This window comes from Littorina saxatilis, linkage group LG17 (assembly GCF_037325665.1).
Source record: "Littorina saxatilis isolate snail1 linkage group LG17, US_GU_Lsax_2.0, whole genome shotgun sequence".
Lineage (NCBI taxonomy): Eukaryota > Metazoa > Mollusca > Gastropoda > Littorinimorpha > Littorinidae > Littorina > Littorina saxatilis.
Window position 1 is genome coordinate 60,201,133 of NC_090261.1, and position 21,638 is coordinate 60,222,770.

General features: G+C 43.4%; 1 protein-coding gene across 1 annotated transcript in view; it reads right to left on the bottom strand.

Annotated features, from left to right (window-relative positions):
• LOC138951912 (uncharacterized) overlaps nt 1-10,858 on the bottom strand; it is a 162,577-nt gene extending 151,719 nt beyond the window's left edge. Inside the window, exon 1 of the mRNA XM_070323472.1 lies at nt 9,722-10,858. The gene's annotated coding sequence lies outside the window, so the exon portion shown is untranslated. The remainder of the gene's footprint in view (nt 1-9,721) is intronic.
• Nucleotides 10,859-21,638: the final 10,780 nt, after the last annotated feature.

The window sequence follows — 21,638 nt, forward strand, 5'->3', positions numbered from 1 at the left end:
CCACACAAAAATAGATCCAGTGACACAAACCTGACCACACAGTTACGTTTATCCAAATGCGCGTTGCAAAATGTGCGTTTTGAATCTTCTTTTTTCTCTGGCAGTACTGACAATATCGTTATTGAAACAATCCCAGTGCACTAAGGGATTTATAGAGCAAATCTCGAAAATAATTATTGAACTCAGCGCTATGCGCTTCGTTCAATAATGAATTTTCTCGATTTGCTCTATAAATCCCTTAGTGCACTGGGATGTCTCAATAACTTAAATAATTATTAGCCTCAGCTTCCCCCACCTGCGTCCATTAAACTTGAATTGGAAACTGTTTGATGTTAAAACTCAGTCCACATTCACTATCAAGAGACTATTAGTGGGACGGACAAACAACCAAAGAAAGACAGAGACAGAGACACAAAGATGTGCCTACCCCTCCTAAATTCATACAACACACCTAAAACCCAAACCGATATTGTCCCGCCCCTACCTACACCCTCCCCCAACCCCACCCCACGCCTTTCAAAAATAGCATAGCTTCAGCTTTCAAAAAGACCTGCCCCCACCTACACCCCACCCCCCCCCCCCCCCCATCCCCACCCAACCTCAAGCCTCTCCAAAATAGCATAGCTTCGGCTTACAAAAAGAAAGATGAAACAAACCACAAGAACACAACAACTCTTGAAAGATTGTTTTAACAGCTCTTCAGAAATCAAACCCCGTCAATACCACGCAGTGCACTCCAGTGCACAAGTCGTCAATACTTGATCAAAAACTGCGACGGGCAGCTATTACAGACCCTTCATCGACAGCGACACAAATAGAAGTTATGCTTTCAGGACCGAGCCCCCCCTACAAAACATTGTCGCCCCAGTTCCAAGCTAAAACGCTTAATATGTAAATCCCCGCGTGAACAAACAACCCCAGGAGACGAGACCAGAACAAGGGTCTGCGACGGCTAAGTAATTGGGCTCGGCAAATAACACCCTGTTCGGCTGGACTCTTTGAAGTCGCCCTCCAGAGCTTCCCAAACGAATCATCTTCGCGTGCGACATTGTTTGAATAACAAACAACCACTTCTCGCTCACAAACAACGCCGCTGAAAAGATCAAAGGCTTTTACCTGAAACTTAGACAAATGTCACGCCAGCGCTAATCGATAAAACTCGACTGGAACCGACCAGGAAGGAACGGTTTTCGCCAGTGAAAAGGCCGGGGCGGATCGGTATAGATGCAACGGGGGGAAAGAAGTAGAAATAGGAGAAGAGAAGACTGGGCCGAGTGGGACAATGACGGTTACAGTTTGATCATCGTTAAATGACGTCATATCGCCCGAGGGCCGATGCACACAATTAGCATGAAAAGACGGATAAAACTTGTTTTAGTGGGCTTTTTATTTTATTTCTTGTATCGAAAGAAAGGATAATAACAACGCGCCTAATGGCCTGGATGCAACGTATTGGAATAAAAGCGCATAGTGCTTTTAGTTATGCGCTATAGAAATCTCCTTAATACATAAATAATTTGTAGTTGCATGAAGTTTCGTGCAAGTGCCGGCTAAAGCGTGAAAAGCAAAAAGCAATCTATTTTTACTTCATGGTTTCTGAAGTAAAGCATTTAGGCAGTTCAGTTCAGGGCTCGCCAAAGAAGCCACACCTAAAGGGTCTCGGACCCCCTAACATAATGCATAGGGGGTTTAAGGACCCCCTCAGTGGAAACCCAGAGGGTCCAAAGACCATGCAGGATATATATACATTATTCTTGCTTTCGGAAGGCATGCAGATTCCTCGCCGACACATGATCTTTTTGAGCGCTCATTTCAACGCAATGCTGATTTTGGAAGTTATCTGCATGAGACTTTTACAAAAACCTTGTTTGTCTTGTCGGTTTGATTAAATATATATATATATATATATCCGTCGGTACAGATCTTGAACAACAATGTTGAAATACAGTAAGCTGAGTAACGACGGTACGCATGAAAACGGACATGATGTGCGTTTCAGGAACCGCTCTGTTCATGTTTAGTGGGTCGCAGGACCCCCTCCATTAATTTCAAGAACGTTCTTAATTTTTTTTTTTTACTTCTGTATATATATTTCGTATATAAAACATGGTCACAAGTTTGGCGAGCTCTGTCAGTTCCTGGAACGTGACAAACAAATGTATATAAACTACGACGACAGAGGCAACGCTGAGAACTAATATACCCGAAACTTGACGAACACTGAGGCTCCTTGCGTTCTCAAGATCACAGAAGCAAATGACACAAGAAAAGCCTGAAACGGCCAAAGTAGACTGGCAGAAATGATCGAGCGCTCATTTCAGACTGCATGATGCCAACCTCAGTGATTTATGGAATCAAATAATCAACAAGTATTACGTGCATTGGTGATATTACAAACTGGCGCCCTTTATAAACGCTCAACAGGAAGCCGCAAAATTACGCGCGCGCGAGAGAGAGAGAGAGAGAGAGAGAGAGAGAGAGAGAGAGAGAGGGGGAAAGTACGTTCACCTGCACACACCAAACTAAAGCAGTGATTTATGTAATCGAACGACTAACTCCTTCCCAGCATATCAAGGAGCGATATTGCAACATCAGGTAACTGACGCACTCGAAAAAAACACCCACACAAAACAATGCACTCGGCGGTAAAAAAAAAAAATCAATAGAAAAAAAAAATCAACCGCCGATTACACATCGATACAGGAACCGGTGATTGGGTGACATAAATCACAGGTACAATTACCTGCAGTGTCAAATCAAAGGCAGGTGAGTCCGGCCAGCTAGGTGTCTGGGTAGCGCCGCTTAAGAGCTTTGTTTGTCAGACTAGGGCATAAAGAGGCCAATCAGTCACGTCTGCACGACACCCTCGAAATAAATGTCTGGTGTGTGTGGGTGGGGCTGGCTGGTGCGATCGACGGCTGATTGGTTTAACAGGGCCGGACCAAATGAGTTGTAGGGGGGGGTTCCTCCTTTTTTTGGGGGGGCAAATCAGCGAAGTGGCGAAGCCAGGCGCGCGAACTAGGGGAGTCCGGGGGCATGCTCTCCCGGAAAATGTTTGAAAAACGGTTAAAATCTGTGCAATCTGGTGCATTCTGGGCCTTGTTTTGAGGGTTAAGAGCAGCATTGTTTTGGTGCTAAAACTAGTAAAAGTCCTAAAAAAACCACACACTCAAAGCAAGGTACATGCTTTTTCCAGGGGTGGGGTTCCGGAACCCCTGGAACCCCCCCCCCCCCCCCCCCCCCCCCTGGGTCCGGCCCTGGGTTATAGGTCCGGGACATGCAGGGAGCCTCCTGTAAACTGTATCTTGTTCACTTTTCTATGGTTCATAAGTCATGGGCTCTTTTTGTATTTTTTTGTTTCTTTGTCTCTGTCTCTATAATAACTGTGTTTGTTCTGTGTATTTGTCGCGGGATCTTCTTGTCTCTGTCTGTCTTGTCTGTCTCTGTCCGTCCGTCCGCCTCTCTCTCTCTCTCTCTCTCTCTCTCTCTCTCTCTCTCTCTCGCTCTCTCTCTCTCTCTCTCTCTCTCACTCTATATCTCTCTCTCTATCTCTCTCTCTCGGCGAATCCATTCAACTGGCACCCTTCCGTCCCGTTCGTATAACGAAGTATTCTCAATGACCCTCTGTTTTTACACCGCCGGTATAGGGGTGTGTATAGGTTTCACTCGATGTGTTTGTGTGTTTGTGGCGGTGTTTGTGTTCGCAAGTAGATCTCAAGAATGAACGGACCGATCGTCACCAAACTTGGTGAACAGGTTCTATACATTCCTGAGACGGTCCTTACAAAAATTCGGACCAGTCAAACACACGGTTAGGGAGTTATTGGTGGATTAAAATTATACAACGACTTATAGACGGACACCCCCGTTGGTCAAAGGGAAATAACCATTCTCACTGCCACCAACTGAGAAGGTTATTTCCCTTGACGGGGGTGTTTTTCCTATCAGAGGAATTTCTTGTTCCGTTTGATTTCTTCGAGGTGCTTCCACGCATTCTTAGTAGGTCTCCGACTACGCTAAACGGTAGGTCGTCTCCTGAAACGAGTTGGTTCAGAGTGTATAATTTGGTTCAAGGACGGACAAACGGACAGACAAAAAGACAGACAGCCGGGCAAGCAAGGTGGTACGCACGGAGACAGAAAGAAGGAGAACATAAGATGGAATAGACGATGTTCTGAGATAACTCATCGCAAGGTTTTTTTGGTTGTGGTAGAGTTGCTTTTTCTTGTTTCCATAGAAACACTGAAGCTAGCCTACAATATCACGTGTAACTGACCTCATGGTTTCTTTGGAAATGCAAGGAGAAACAAGAAAAAGCAACTCTTCCCAAACTCATAAATACCCGACAGTTATTTCCGGAATCGTCTCTTGTGACAAAATACTGTACGCGCTGGCATAAGCAGAAACCCTAAAATCTTAGTTCATTGCCCACACAATCCTCGCCTTAAATTAACTCGTTTCCGACATTTGAATACTCTTCTCTTTTAAATTATTCACGTGTGATAGGGTGGAGTGGAAGGGGAAAAATAGGCCAGGAAGCATAAATGAGACGCCAAGACAGAGGTTGCGATAACGTGACTTTTTATTTAACATACACCAGAAAGCAGACACCAGAAAGCAGTGTAGTTCCTTCCTCAATATACAGCCGCACACAACTCGTCGGAACTTGAATTACTATCCCGGTCGAAAGTCACTTCGCTGATATAAACCCAGCTCTAAAACGTTTGTTCAACAACTGAACACACACACACAAAGTCTCTCTAAACAATCCTCGAATCACTCCTTCGCCAAAATACAGTTATAATGGCCCAAACTACACTACTTGCATTGATTATTACAGAAACACAAACATCGTTCAACTACAACTAAAACATCACAATCCAAGATACGCACACTGACACGTCTTCACACTTCGAAATCACACCGGGTACTCTTCTAGCCCACGCTATTATTCTGACTCACGCGCGCACCCGTACACACCTACAATTAGCTACAACACACAATAATCCTAGCGGGAGACACAACTTGGGTCAGGGGAAGATAATTAGACAGGGAGTAAAAGAGAGGGACAACAGTACATGAAATCGCCACACGGCTACACACGAATAAGGTGAATTATAGCGTCGTCCTTTCTCATAAAACTTCCTTGCACATTAAAACCTGACTAATCCACAACGCGTGCCTGTCCGGTGGCAGCCCAATAACTGTCTCGTTGGAAACACGTCACAGGCGAACTTTACTATTTTCGTATAGTTCTGCGGTCGAAAGATGTGCTTGCATGGTATACATTCACACAGAAAGGATTACTTTTGTGTGTGTCTCTCTTTGTCTTGCGGGGAGAAAAACCGTGGCAAGACTTGATGTATATATATATATATACTTTGTTTGCCATGACTGGCTATACACGAAGACAAGCGATAGGGGTCATTTTAAGAGCGACCTTTCGTGTACATGTACACAAGAAGTTCCCATAACTGTCTCACTTCCCTGCGCCGTGTGTCACGATTCGGAGATGTTTTCTGTGTCACGAACATTGTGTTTGACATTGTACTTACCTTCTTCCTCTAAATGTTCGCTCCCCCCAAAACGCCACCCCCCACCCCCCCACCCCACCCCACCCCACCCTGCAACTACCGTATACTTTTGGGACGACAAATTATTACTTCAAGCATTGTCGCGTTTATTTATTATCGGGAAAAGCATCAACGGTTTGTTTTCTTCTTCAGTTAATTCAGTTCTGATCTCAACTATGCAGCGCTTTGCGTTTGTTTAACTTTGAAAGCTTGTGTATGCTCTGCCATGTTCCTGCCTAACTCCTCCGTCTGCATGCTAACAGTCCAGCAGAAAATATATAACCAGGTGAGATTCTCCTAATTCATTACAAAAGGAAATTAGGAAAAGGAGAAGAAGGAAGCCACCCACACACGAGGAAAGGAATTTCTGTAGCCCGCACAGGTGTTGCGCTCGTGTGAATGTTTTTGATCACATCTTTCAAGAGTAACCACTTCGTGATGCATCAACTTTTCATTACCAGATTGTCAGACAATGTTGTGATTTCATTAGCGCCAGTTCATCCATACCCCAGTCTCGACCCCACAATCACCTTACCCTCGATCCTCCCCCAGCCTCTGCGACACCCCCCCCCCCCCCCCCCCCCCCACCTTACAAAAATTGATAGTCTCAATCTCAGAATTACCCCCCGCGGGTTAGGGGGAAGAATTTACCCGATGCTCCCCAGCATGTCGTAAGAGGCGACTAACGGATTCTGTTTCTCCTTTTACCCTTGTTAAGTGTTTCTTGTATAGAATATAGTCAATGTTTGTAAAGATTTTAGTCAAGCAGTATAAAAATGTTAAGTCCTTTGTACTGGAAACTTGCATTCTCCGAGTAAGGTCATATATTGGACTACGTTGCAAGCCCCTGGAGCAATTTTTTGATTAGTGCTTTTGTGAACAAGAAACAATTAACAAGTGGCTCTATCCCATCTCCCCCCTTTCCCCGTCGCGATATAACCTTGAACGGTTGAAAACGACGTTAAACACCAAATAAAGAATAGAGAAAGAATCTCAGAATTATTTTTTTAACAGCAAGCACGCACACGAATATATATATTTGCTTGCCCGAGTGACCGCAAGTGCGCCTTAGAATGAATGATAAACTGTGTCAGCCAAGTTTCAGGTTATGCTTATACTTTATTTTGATGCGATATTTTCTGTGAGGGTATCAGGCAGGATTATGTTGAACTTGACAGCACCTTGTTAAAGCAATTCGTGTAAATTGGATACACGGCCACACTTGACTTAATATAATCATCTCGTTCTGTTGTCCCAAGTGATTATGTTGTATTATATAAAAAAAATCTTTATAAAAATAATAAATATTAATATGCATGTTAAAACCAAATCTCGGGTGTACCAGAACCTGTGGCTTGCCTCTCTACAATTATAAACTGAAACGGTCCTGATTTCTGTGGCGCTCAAAACTGCATTTGCGACACAGAAAAACTCTCTCTCACTCTCTGCACTCCCCCCCCCCCCTCTCTCTCTCTCTCTCTCTTTCTCTCTCTCTCTCTCTCTCACACTCTCTCACCCCCTCTCTCTCTCTCTCTCTCTCTCTCTCTCTCTCTCTCTCTCTCTCTCTCTCTCTCGCTCTCGCTATCTCTCTGAGTGTCGTTTTCACTCTCGTTCAAGACACTCGGGATTGCCTAGTAAATTGTCTCAAAGTAAACACAAACAAACGAATTATAATCCACTGCACGTCAGACATCCAAACCACTTCTCGTGGGACACAGCTGTTCACTTTTCTTTTTCAAATTGGCCTTTTATCCCTCGAGGAACAAGAAAGAGAAATTCATTCCTAAGAACTGACATTTATTGTGCTTATCTTGGAGGGATAATTTAATAAGAGGCTGACATTAGCGCGAGCGGATTCACACGAATCACAAGACAATATTGCGGCAACAAAGGAATAAAAACAATATGACGGAACAGAAAGAAAGCAATACCGTAGAGGGCATGGGGTTGGAGGGGTAAGGGCAGGGGGGGGGGGGGGCATAAAGAAAAGAAAACTACAAGAAACAAGTGGTGGTTGATCAGATCTAGTTTATCCTTTGTTTTGATCATGTCATTCTTATAGTAGTGTAAGTGACTTGAAAGAAAACTACTGATTTCTTGGAGAGAGAGAGAGAGAGAGAGAGAGAGAGAGAGAGAGAGAGAGAGAGAGAGAGAGAGAGAGAGAGAGAGAGAGAGAGAGAGAGAGAGAGAGAGAGAGAGAGAGAGAGAGAGAGAGAGAGAGAGAGAGAGAGAGAGAGAGAGAGAGAGAGAGAGAGAGAGAGAGAGAGAGAGAGAGGGAGAGAGAGAGAGAGATAGAGAGAGGATGAGAGAGAGAGAATGAGAGAGAGAGACACAGAGACACAGAGACTGAGAGACAGAGAAAGACACACAGAGACGGATTGACCGGTACTCAGGCAGGTATACGGCAGAGACGGAGACAGATACATATATTTCAGAGTTAATGTAGACTGGACGACAGATGTGCAGGCAGAAACTTGAGACAGACACACGGGCAGACACACGGACAGACACAGGGACAGACACACGGACAGACACACGGACAGACACACGGACAGACACACGGACAGACACACAGACAGACACACGGACAGACACACGGACAGACACACGGACAGACACACGGACAGACACACGGACAGACACACGGACAGACACACGGACAGACACACGGAAAGACACACGGACAGACACACGGACAGACACACGGACAGACACACGGACAGACACACGGACAGACACACGGACAGACACACGGGCAGGAAGACAAACAAAACGTTCCTATACTTTATTTAACAACAAACTAGGGACCACCCAAAATACGATCGAGTTTGTCGTTTCAAAAGGACACGAATCACGAATAAACATGATACACTATAGATATATTTCTCAAAAGCCGCAGGAGTTTACACAACCCTTGAACATGTCCATGCAATATTTGCTTTCAGCCAGTGAGAAAGTTGCCAGGACTCGAAGCGTGCCACCCTACCTCCGTGCCTTTGTCCCGTTCCTCACAAAACCAGCTGATACCTATTTGATCATATTTCCTTAGAGACTGAGAGAGCGAAGAAAAGAGGGCTGACTTTCCGCTTCTTGTGATGGGAAACACCCTCTTCATACAAGTCTTGGGGGAGGTCGTTTTCATGGTCTGCTGTGTTCGGGTTTACTCAAGCGGCGTGTGAAGTGGTAGGTCTTTGCTAGGGTGATGTTTTGAAACTCGGGGAAAGAGGGAGGGTATAACAAATGATGAAATGATGGTATTATGAGTGTCGTTTGCATAAAATGCACATCGCTGAATTTGAATAATAATTGAATGAAGAAAAAAAATACTCAAAAGAATGGTGACCCAGCGAACGCCGGGCGAAAACGACAATGACGTCGGCGATGACTGACAACGAAGACGACGCCAATGAAAATGATGATGATGATCATGATGATCATGATGATGATCATGATGATGAGTGATGATGAGTGATGATGATGATTCAAAACGACATCAAAAAAATAAACCAGCGAGCACACAAAGCATTCTCGACTTCAGAGTAATATAAATTCAGTGTTGAGTAGCAGAAGTAGCTTAAGATGTATTAGTACTAGCAGTAGTTTAGTAGTACCAGTAGTTTTTGTAGTAGTAGTAGTAGTAGTAGTAGTAGTAGTAGTAGTAGTAATAGAATCAGCAGCAGTTGTAGTAGTAGTAGTAGTAGTACTAGTACTAGTAGTACTAATAGTAGTAGTCTACTAGTAGTAGTTGTAGTAGATGCTACTGCAGTACTAATAGAAGTAGGCCTTGTAGTATAAGCAGCAGTATAACCACCAGTAGTAGTAGTATAGTAGTAGTAGTAGTAGTAGTAGTAGTAGTAGTAGTAGTAGTAGTAGTAGTAGGAGTAGTGGAAGGCTGAGGAGTAATACTCAGTAGCGTTTGTAGTAGCATTTATAGTGGGAGCACTAGGCACTAGCCGTACTATCTTATCATTATTAATACTTTTTGAGAAGTAAAAGTTCAGCAATAATACCCAGTCGGAAAGGAAAGCGAGAACAAACGAAACGGAATACAGTCGAGTCAAGGTCACAGTCAGGTCCGAAGACAAATAGAAGAAAGAGATGATACAATAATCACTCTTTCTTAATACACAATAATGATTGTTTCTTACCTTGGCCGCTAATCGCTCAATACATCCATCCACTGATGATCTGCCGTTACTCAGAAGACACGAGAGGTCACCAGTAATCCAATTGCACGTGCTGGCTGGTACTGTCCGATCTTGCACGGTTCACACTCACTGTATCCTTTGGCCTGCTAAGAACACCTGCCACAGAAATCAAAAGGCATCCGTTTGTAGGTGTAAGTCTCACCTTTCGGCACCTGCAGGTGTGTTTTCATTCAGTTAAAAGCAGAAGGTGTTGATGTAAACAAACACTGATGCGACTGTGTCACGAACGCATCAAGGGTGATTAGAACAGCAAAACATAAACCGATAGGTCTTCACCGTATAATCCTCGCTCCACTGGACTTCCTTACAAGCCAGGAAGCTATAATCCTTCCACTTCAGTAATCCCTTCCACAAAGACAACTGTGTAGATTTAACCACACGCGCTTCCTGAGTCGTCTCACTTGAACGAAGTAGGGTGAAACACACACTACTTGAATAACACTTCAAAACAAACCGGCCGACCGAAGAAACACGCTGGCTGCTAGCCACGCGGTTCGGTCGGTGGGAATCGCACCCACCGTTTCCAGCCTAAAACCACGATTACTCCACAAAATCCACAAGCAATTCTCTCCTCATTCACCAGAATCCCAACAAACAACACTGCAGTCAATGAACGCACTGTAGTTTATATATTTTTTCCTTTTCGCTTTAGAACTCAACTTCAAAGCCACAGAGATAAAGAACTTTTACTGAGAGGAAGAAAAAAACACGCACACTGACGCACAAAAAAACAAGGCAGAACTGAAGCACCACAACCGAGTCAGTAGCGGTAGTAGTAGTAGTAGTAGTAGTAGAGAATCCCAAAACACAGAGATTGACACACGCTGGTCGTAGACGATCAAATCGTACTTCCCCCCTTCTTCTCAACGAGAACCGTCCCAGCGCCGCTTGCTTGCAGTTTTGTGCGTGTGCTATCGAATAACGGTCCCCTTTCGCAGCGGATCCCCACCACAGCGCACCACTACTACACCATCGCGGCCGCCGACCGCCACACACGCGAATTCAGTGGTGCGTCTGCTGCCTGCGTCTGCCCAGCGAAGCGGCCCGGCCCCCCTGGAACGGGGAAAACAGTCATATTCTTCATCGACTTCGGCCTCAGCAGTTCTCAGTCTCGCTTTCAGTTCTGTCTCGCTTTCAGTTCTCAGTCTCGCTTTCAGTTCTTTCTCTCCGAGTTCATCCAGGCATCATATTATGTCTCTTTCTCTCTGTCTCTGTCTGTCTGTCTGTCTCTCTGTCTGTCTGTCCGGGTGTGTTCAGTCTCGCTTTCAGTTCTTTCTCTCCGAGTTCATCCAGGCATCATAATTATTATGTCTCTTTCTCTCTGTTTCTGTCTGTCTGTCTGTCTGTCTGTCTGTCGGTCTGTCCGTGTGTGTGTGTGTGTGTGTGTGTGTGTGTGTGTGTGTGTGTGTGTGTGTGTGTGTGTGTGTGTGTGTGTGTGTGTGTCTCTCTTTTCATCTTTTGATCTGTATGTACAGTTATGATGTGTAAAATTTGCTGTGATAGTTCTTTAATTATTTTTTCTTCTTTTCTACATGTAGTTGACCCCAACCAGGACGAAGGCTGGATGTAAAAAAAAAGCTAATATTCTTGCTAATACATGTATATTACCCTTGATCAGTAATACCCTTGATAATAAAGATTGTTTCTTGTCTCGTCTTGTCCTCTCTCTCTCTCTCTCTCTCTCTCTCCCCCTCTCTCTCTCTCTCTCCCCCTCTCTCTCTCTCTCTCCCTCTCCCCCCCTCTCTCTCTCCCTCTCTCTCTCTCTCTCTCTCTCTCTCTCTCTCTCTCTCTCTCTCTCTCTCTCTCTCTCTCTCTCTCTCTCTCTGATTTCGGAAAAAAAGGATACAGCTACAATCTGGCGAGCAGTGAATGAAATTCTTGATAAATCTAGGAAGGGATCAACCAATTCTCATTCACAAATATCTCCAAATGATTTTAACAAACACTTCATTTCGCTAGCAGACAACCTAAAATCTTGTCTCAATCAGAATTATTCCCTTGATACGGATGATTGTTTTGAAAAATTAAAAACATTCTGTGGACAAAAGTTGACTCAAACTGACACGTTTTCTATTCCTCCTAGGAAAACTGGTAGAACAAATGGCGAATAAGAAGTCAATGGGTCCAGACAAGATTCCAGTCAAGTTGCTAAAACTTGCTTTACCTTACATTGTCGATTCCCTAACTTATGTTTATAACCTAAGCATACAACAAAACGTGTGCCCTTCTATTTTAAAGTGTGCAAAGGTATTACCACTTCCAAAAAATAAGGATCTTACAGACCCAAACAACTTTAGACCTATTTCCCTCTTACCTGTTCTTTCTAAACCCTTAGAAAAGCACATACAAAAACACCTACTGGCATAATTATATGGAACAAATGAATCTGTTTCATCCTTTTCAGTCTGGATTCCGCTCTAAGCATTCCTGTCACACCGCCTTAAGCTCTTTATGCGAGACTTGGCTGTCAGCAATAAACAAAGCAGAAATAACGGGAGCGTTGTTTTTGGACTTCAAGAAAGCCTTTGACCTAGTAGATCACTCACTTCTACTAAAGAAATTAAAGTGCTATTTAAAAGACGACTCCGCCTGTGCCTTTTTTTAATCGTATCTTTCAAAACGGAAACAGTATGACTGTATCCATTAACTGTAAAACTTCGTCTAACGAGTTTGTCAGGAGTGGTGTCCCTCAAGGGTCTGTATTAGGACCTATCTTGTTCTGTATTTATATAAATGATTTACCCCTTCATGTGTCCGATGAAAAAGTTAGATGTGAGTTCTTCGCGGATGACTCTTCTGTTCACACCAGTCAAAAATCTTTGGAATCCGTCAACTCTTCTCTTCAAACAAGTGTGGATGAAATCACTGAGTGGTGCGTTTCTAATGCAATGATCATTCATCCGATTAAAACAAAGAGTATGGTGATAACCACGAGACAAAAACACCAATTAAGTCCTTTACAATTACAACTGTCAGTTGGTTCAACTCAAGTGCAGCAAGTTAGGGAACATAGATTATTGGGTGTTACCATTGATCAAGAGTTGAAATGGCAAACTCATTTGAGTAATATTTGCAAATTAGTATCAACAAATTTGTACCTGTTATCAAAATAATATTAAGGCATTACGCAGATTCTGCAGCCCTCAAAAATTAATGTTCTATTACGACCACATAATGCCTCATATAAACTTCGCATCGACACTTTGGGATAACTGCAGTGATATTCATTTAAAGAGACTCAATTCCCTGCATCGCCGAGCTGCAAAACTTATTCTGCATGAATTGAATAGGTCCACGGATGATAAACTAAAGCTCCTGATTTTCCTCCCCTTAAAAGATCAGTTGACGTTAAACAAGGCTGTGTTCATGTATACAATTCTAAATGACGACTGTCCTAAATATTTGCAATCACATTTCAAACATGCCACAAAAAGATATGGGTCCCAAAAAATCATCCCTCCTATACCTCGCATAGACCTCTACAAATCGAGCTTAGCCTTCTCGGGAGTATTTCTCTGGAACTCCTTCCCCCAACAGATAAGAAATGCAACTTCAGTGAAAATGTTTAAGAGACAGTCACGTTCACACATCATTCGTGAATGAAATGTCTTGTTCGATTGTTATTTTGTTAAACATTTTGTACTAGTGTTAACGGATGTGTAGCTGATCGGAGCAACTTTATTCCCAAATGAAAGGTATAACTATGTCAATGTAATTTTGTAATTTTTGAGTTCTCCTTATGTAATTCCTTAAATGCACATTGTGTTGCATTCCATACAATGTATTTCTGTATTTTATATGATTGAATTTATATTTTGTATGTGCGTCTGTCTTTATATGTGTTGTATAAAGGACAGGTTGGAAGAATAGGCTTTGCCTAAAACCTTTATCCTTTTGTAATAAAGTTCTGAGTCTGAGTCTCTCTCTCTCTCTCTCTCTCTCTCTCTCTCTCTCTCTCTCTCTCTCTCTCTCTCTCTCTCTCTCTCTCTCTCTCTCTCTCTCTCTCTCTCTCTCTCTCTCTCTCTGTTCTTTTGATATTCAGAATTATTGTGTATTTACTCACAAATTCAGCGTTAATGTCCTGATTGCACCTGCATATGTTTTTTCCCCGTTTTGTTTTTATCCATGTATGTATATAATTGTATATACAATACCTCTGTAATTATGTTCCCGTGAAATGTAAGTTGGATTATACACAACTTATTTTTGGCGAAATGTGAAAATAAAATCACTTAATTTGGGATACAACGCCGGATCGCTCAAAATGCGGCGTAGTACTCGGCGAAGATTAAAAACAACCAACAGATATTTCTTTCCAAAGTGCAATGTTTTCTTTATCAGGTGCAGATAAGAAAATCCGATTTTAATATTAAGTGTCACTGTGTTTGTGTTATTAACTTTGCTTTGTTGAAGCCTACTTCCACGTATAATGCGTAGCATAGTACGTGTTATGATTTTGAAGAGATGAAACGCGCTCATCTCTTATTACATTTAGTCAAGTTATGACTAAATGTTTTAACATAGAGGGGGGGAATCGAGACGAGGGTCGTGGTGTGTGTGTGTGTGTGTGTGTGTGTGTGTGTGTGTGTGTGTGTGTGTGTGTGTGTGTGTGTGTGTGTGTGTGTGCGTGCGTGCGTGCGTGTGTGTGTGTGTGTGAGTGTGCGTGTGTGTCTGTCTGTCTGTCTGTGCGTGTGTGTGTGTAGAGCGATTCAGACTAAACTACTGGACCGATCTTTATGAAATGTTACATGAGAGTTCCTAAGAATGATAGCCCCGGAATTTTTTTTTCATTTTTTCGATAAATCTCTTTGATGACGTCATATCCGGCTTTTTGTAAACGTTGAGGCGGCACTGTCACACCCTCATTTTTCAATCAAATTGATTGAAATTTTGGCCAAGCAATCTTCGACGAAGGCCGGACTTCGGTATTGCATTTCAGCTTGGTGGCTTTCTGAAAATCGTAAAAAAACATTTTTTTTTTATAAAACGATCCAAATTTACGTTCATTTTATTCTTCATTGTTTCCTGATTCCAAAAACATATAAATGTGTTATAATATGGATTAAAAACAAGCTCTGAAAATTAAAAATATAAATATTATGATCAAAATTAAATTTTCGAAATCAATTTAAAAACACTTTCATCTTATTCCTTGTCGGTTCCTGATTCCAAAAACATATAGATATGATATGTTTGAATTAAAAACACGCTCAGAAAGTTAAAACGAAGAGAGGTACAGAAAAGCGTGCTATCCTTCTCAGCGCAACTACTGCCCCGTACTTATTGTCAATTTCACTGCCTTTGCCACGAGCGGTGCGGGACTGACGATGCTACGAGTATACGGTCTTGCTGAAAAATTGCATTGCGTTCAGTTTTATTCTGTGAGTTCGACAGCTTGACTAAATGTTGTATTTTCGCCTTACGCGACTTGTTAAAATATAGCAATAAAGTTGTCCCTTCTATGTTCTTCCTTTATTTATCTCAGACTTTGCATTTCGATCTGAAAGAAACTCCTACCGAACCCATGACTTCTTGTGACACTGACTCGGATCTCTCTCTTTCTCTCAGGCTCTCTCACACACACACACACAAACTCATAACGGGACCGGGTTGACACAGAAAGCAAGTCAGCCAAAAACAGAGGCCGCGAGGACACTCAGAAAAGAAGACAAGAAAAACAGGCAGTGTCAGTCGGCAACTACTTATAACGTAGCAGAATGTGAATTCTCATCAAACCACCACCCCACCCTAAAGCCATCAAAACTGAAAGATGAGAACAGAAGCAACATTTTAACGACCATGCAGAGACAACTTATGACATAGGCAGCGTCTGACCCAGAAAGCTAGTCAACCGAGAGACACCGGCGGAGAAAGCGAATGAATGATAAACTGACGATATCGAAAAGTCAAGCATCAGACCCTACTTTTTTTCCTTTTCCTACCCGTTTTCTGCCCACCCCCTGTCACCTCAAATCATATCCCGCCGCCATGAATTTGATAGAAAGATACAGACCCCCCCCCCCCCTCTCCTCTGCCTCTCTCTATCTCTGTCTTACGTTTATGTGTGTGTGTGTGTGTGTGTGTGTGTGTGTGTGTGTGTGTGTGTGTGTGTGTGTGTGTGTGTGTGTGTGTACCGGTGTGTGTATGTGTGTATGTGTGCGTGTATGTGTGTGTGTGTGCGTAAATTTATGCATGTACGAGTGAGAGAGAGAGAGAGAGAGAGAGAGAGAGAGAGAGAGAGAGAGAGAGAGAGAGAGAGAGAGAGAGAGAGAGAGAGATAGAGAGAGAGAGAGAGAGAGAGAGAGAGAGAGAGAGAGAGAGAGAGAGAGAGAGAGAGAGAGAGAGAGAGAGAGAGAGAGAGAGAGAACTACATTATGCACTATCGTCATCAATGAAAATTGTTGAACTCTCTGATAAAACGCTCAGTGAGGCCAGGTGGGCCCCAGCCTTGCCATCAATGCTTTGTTCTGGCTGCGTCGCACACCCCGCAGAATCCACAGAAATCCACAACACCCGCTGCTGTTGTCTTTCAAAACCATCAGCAAAAAGACCCACTGAGCAAACACATTCAGTATGAGTTAAAACCGACAGCACCAGCAGTCGCCCTTTTCTTCATTTCCCTTGCTCTAATGCACTTCCAATTGCTACTTTCCTCGGTAACTGCACAAAGGCACAAACACACAAACACACACACACACATACACACATACACACACACATACACACACACACACTACCCCCCCCCCCCCACACACACATATATATATACCCCACACACACACACACATATATATACCCCACACACACACACACACACACACACCATCCCCGCCATTACCACCACCATCGCCACCAATACCGGCACAATGATCGTTAGATTGAAAAAGAACAAGAGGCGAATCACAAAGGAACCTATACCGTGGCCGTATGGAACCGTTTCATAATGTGTTGAAGACTCGACGGTAGATAGGCTTTATTATAAAGCACTGCATATGTTTTGATCAAGGAAAGAGATCGAATCCGAATAGGATCGAATTTCTGTCACGCCAAGAGACTCGAAGCCGGATGACAAATGCTCGAGAATATTTAAGCAACTCGTCTCTGCTTCCGGGTTTTTCAGTCACCAGAACGAGACTAGCACTCTTCCTGTTCCGTCGCGATATAACCTTGAACGGTTGAAAACGACGTTAAACACCAAATAAAGAAAGAAACTCTTCCTGTTAGGTAACCAGGCCAAGTCTTTAAACAACCGTAACCAGTCATCAATACCTTATAATAATCAATACACATTTCAATCCTGGGTCTTTGATGCTCAAACATCAGTGCAGTAAGCACCGGCACGGTTGGCCTAGTGGTAAGGCGTCCGCCCCGTGATCGGGAGGTCGTGGGTTCGAACCCCGGCCGGGTCATACCTAAGACTTTAAAATTGGCAATCTAGTGGCTGCTCTGCCTGGCATCTGGAATTATGGGGTTAGTGCTAGGACTGGTTGGTCTGGTGTCAGAATAATGTGACTGGGTGAGACATGAAGCCTGTGCTGCGACTTCTGTCTTGTGTGTGGCACACGTTATATGTCAAAGAAGCACCGCCCTGATGTGGCCCTTCGTGGTCGGCTGGGCGTTAAGCAAACAAACAAACAAACAAGTGCAGTAGGCGTGATGTAAAACGGCTTCAAGACTTCAGTGAAACAATTTTTTCACCTTGATAGATTACTTACCTGCAATTACTTCAAAGAACTTCCACGTGGTTTAAATTATTGACCACAAGGTTGTGAGTATATAAGTTTCCTACTATTTAGTGCTAGCCTTCTCTACGGCGGCTGCACTAACTAATTGATCAACTATATCGATGAAATGTCATCGCGAGGTGAAACGGCTTCAAGACTCCAGTGAAACAACTTTCTTACCTTGATGGATTACTGACCTGCAATCACTGCAAAGAACTTCCACGTGGTTTAGATTCTTTTTTTTTATTTTATTTTTTTTATTTGCCAAGCACATCATCGTGGGGCTTTTAATCCATAACATGCATCCGTCTACAATGTATCTTCATTCATCCTTCAACATGTATAATAAATATGTAAATGGCAAGTATACAAGACATACAACATTAGGACCTAACCGACAGACGGACATATAACATACCGACAATACTGATAAAAAAGGGAGAGAGAGAGAGAGAGAGAGAGAGAGAGAGAGAGAGAGAGAGAGAGAGAGAGAGAGAGAGAGAGAGAGAGAGAGAGAGAGAGAGAGAGATGGTTTAGATTCTTGACCGCAAGGCTGCGAGTATATGTAAGTGTCCTACTATTCATTGCTGGACTTCTCAACGGCGGCTGCACAGATTGTTTATACGAGTTACTCCATCATTGCAGCAGCATCACTGCGTGAAACGGCTTCAAGACTCCATGGCAGTAAACCAACTTGTTTTTACCTTGCCGATGGATCGCTGGCCTGCAATCCCTTCAAAGAGTTTGAACGACTTGATGGTTATACATTATTGACCTGCAGAGCAGTGCATTTTACATGATTCTATTACTATTCAGTGTTAGCCCTATCTACGGCGGCAGCACAAATTCATCTACTCGATTATTGTAATACCATCGCGAGGTGACACGACTTCAAGGCTCCGTTAAAACAACCTACTTACCATGATAGATTACTCATCTCCAGTGCATTCAGTGAGTTTTCCTAGTTAAATTATTGACCACAGGGTTGCGCATATTGCACGATGTACTCCCCAACGGCAACTGCATATATGGATCTTCTCTATCCTTGCAGTATATAGTAGCTTCTGCATGGCTCGAATCATCCCTGTTCTTCTAGCTCGCCGCGGCGTGGGCATGGAAAAAAGAAAAATCGAAATTTAAAAATTAAAATGTTCTCCTCTCTTTTTTGTCTCCAAAGTTTTTGTTCGTGAGGAAGTGAGTCTGAGTCATCGTAGTCGTTCTCTTGTCTGTGCAAGGCTAGGACGCGATGCACGGCCATTGATTAAAGTCGAGGTGCACACTGTCCCTTTTTCCCTCTCACCTGCGACTCAATGCAAACAGTGCCGCCGTTTCCACCGTTCCGTGTAGATACGCTTGGCTGCACAAATTAAACAGTGTATTTTTTCCTAAATAAATGAAATGTTGTCACGTGTGTCGGATTCTGTTCGCTTTCATGCATGCAGGAAAGGACTCACATGTATGGGAGCCGATTTAAGACTGCTGCAAAAGCTTAACAAAGAGCTCTTAATTGTTCTCAGTCATTACTGTCATCGTCAGTTTAAGTTCCTTTCTTTGTAATTGTGTGTCAGTGTTACGCAGAGAGGAATATTTTCCGAAGCATTTTGGTTCATTATCATTATTGTAACGGCCAGTCACTGTTCCGGCCTTTTTATCCTTCGGCTTTTGCGCTAACTTGGAAACAACGTTTCACTGATTCCTTCCTTCACAAAAAAAAATAAAAAATGCGAAAGTCTCAAATACAGGTTATATATTGATTTGTGTATTTCCGAGCATAGCTTCTGTAAATTTTCAATAAATTAAACAGTGTATTTGTTACTAAATAAATGAAATGATGCATATAGTTTGATTCTGTTCGCTTGTATGTATGGATGCGTGCGCGCTCACGCATGTGCAGTGTGTATGGTTCGTGTGTGCGTTCGTGCTTGCGTGCGTGTATGCCTGCACGCGTGCTTGAGTGCGCGTGAGTGTGAGTATATCTGTACCTATCTCGTTGCAGCTACTTCTGCCGCTGCTGCTGCTTCTGCTGCTTCTGCTGCTGCTGAGGAGGAGGATGATGATGATGATAACAGAATTGTTGGTGCGAACGATGTCTCTTGTTTGCAGTCTCAGCCAAACTATATACACAGCGAAAATGCCAAAACATGCAATATTGTCTATGCTGCTATCACAATAATGTGGCATTCACTTACTGCCTGCAGCCGAAACAAGCCGGCTCTATCGCTGTCCAGAATGGTTACCGCAAACACAAGCACTGTCCGATATGATTACACACACATGAGCACAACAAACACGAGCCTCAGCCTTGAGAACAGTTCAAACAGCTACACCACTGTGGCCCTCCATAGGATCAGCCAAAAGACAACATTATCGCTGACCCATTCGGACACTGACCTGTCCGAGATAGAGTTTGACCATTCCAGGGACCGCTTATCTCGTTAGGGGGAGGTAGGGAGCGCAAGCTGACAGGGGACCGAGGGGTCTGTACCTTGATAACGAGTTCGCAGGGGTGTGCGGGTGATAGTGTCATGTCCCTGAACGCTTCATCTGTTCCTACTTTTGCCTTGGGAGCTCAGAAGCGGGAAGAATATATTTATCTCTTTCTCTGTTCCTGTGTGTGTGTGTGTGTGTATGTGTGTGCGTGTGTGTGTGTGCGTGAGTGTGTGTGTGTGTCTCACTTCTCTCTCTCTCTCTCTCTCTCTCTCTCTCTCTCTCTCTCTCTCTCTCTCTCTCTCTCTCTCTCTCTCTCTCTCTCTCTTTGCCCGTCCCGTGTTTGCGCGCTTGTTGCAGATCCTCCACTTCTACACATATAACAGGCAGTGGAGTTGCTCTACCACCACAGATTTCCCACTGTTTCGCCAAAATCAGTGTAATATTTGGGTACAACAGTCCAAGTGCAGGTTGTCCAATTAATTCAGAGACTACGGGTTGTCTCTATGGACCTGATACCGGTCTGGAATAGCATTAAAATGTCGAAGAGGCGATTAATAATAATAACCTTGGACCTGATACAACACAAACTATTATACTTGACTCCCAAGTGTTTCGAAATACATTGTCCTCATTGTTATTGGCGGGGATGTAGCTCAGTCGGTAGCGCGCTGGATTTGTATCCAGTTGGCCGCTGTCAGCGTGAGTTCGTCCCCACGTTCGGCGAGAGATGTATTTCTCAGAGTCAACTTTGTGCAGACTCTCCTCGGTGTCCGAACACCACCGTGTGTACACGCAAGCACAAGACCAAGTGCGCACGAAAAAGATCCTGTAATCCATGTCAGAGTTCGGTTGGTCATAGAAACACGAACATACCCAGCATGTTTCCTCCGAAAACGGCGTATGGCTGCCTAAATGGCGGGGTAAAAAACGGTCATACACGTAAAATTCCACTCATGCAAAAAACACGAGTGTACGTGGGAGTTTCAGTCCACGAATGCAGAAGAAGAAGAAGTCCTCATAGGTCTCACTGGTCATGCATCTCTGTGTAAGTGGCTTCAAACAGTGACTCACTATCAAAACCAAAATCCATCAAAACAAACTGGGAATTTGGCTCCAAAAAGTGACTCATCTAAACCAAATTCCATCAGAACCAAGTGGGAATGCACAACGACCAGGACGGCTTATGCCAGTATGTAGTACAAGGGTCCAGCGGAGATTCAAACTGGAACTTTATAGAAGCTTCTCTAAACCCTTACCTAATCCTCAGCAGGCCCTTGGATTGCCCTTGTGGATTGACCCCCAAGGTCAAGGCCAGTTGGAGAAATACGATTTTAAATAAATACACATCTGGTTGAATGTGACAGTGTTGGCAAGAAACGCCCGAGAACATGCCCCGATTGGTTTAACCGTGAAGGCGTTAAAAATCGATTATCAATCAAGAAACTGAAACTGATGAAGAGCTACGGCAATTGCAAACATGGCAATGCACTGAATCCTGTTTTGTCGTCCCCGCAAACACGGAATAACTTTTTTTAAGTAGCTTATTTTTCAGTGACAAAAAGCAAATGCTGACCAAACGAACAAGCAATGCTCTCTAATAAGTTCAGTTGTGAACGCTTTAGACAATTCGGGTGATTCCTATTCCTTACACATGTCCTCTTAAAAACAACTCAACCTGATTACTTTCAGAATTGTCTTTTTTC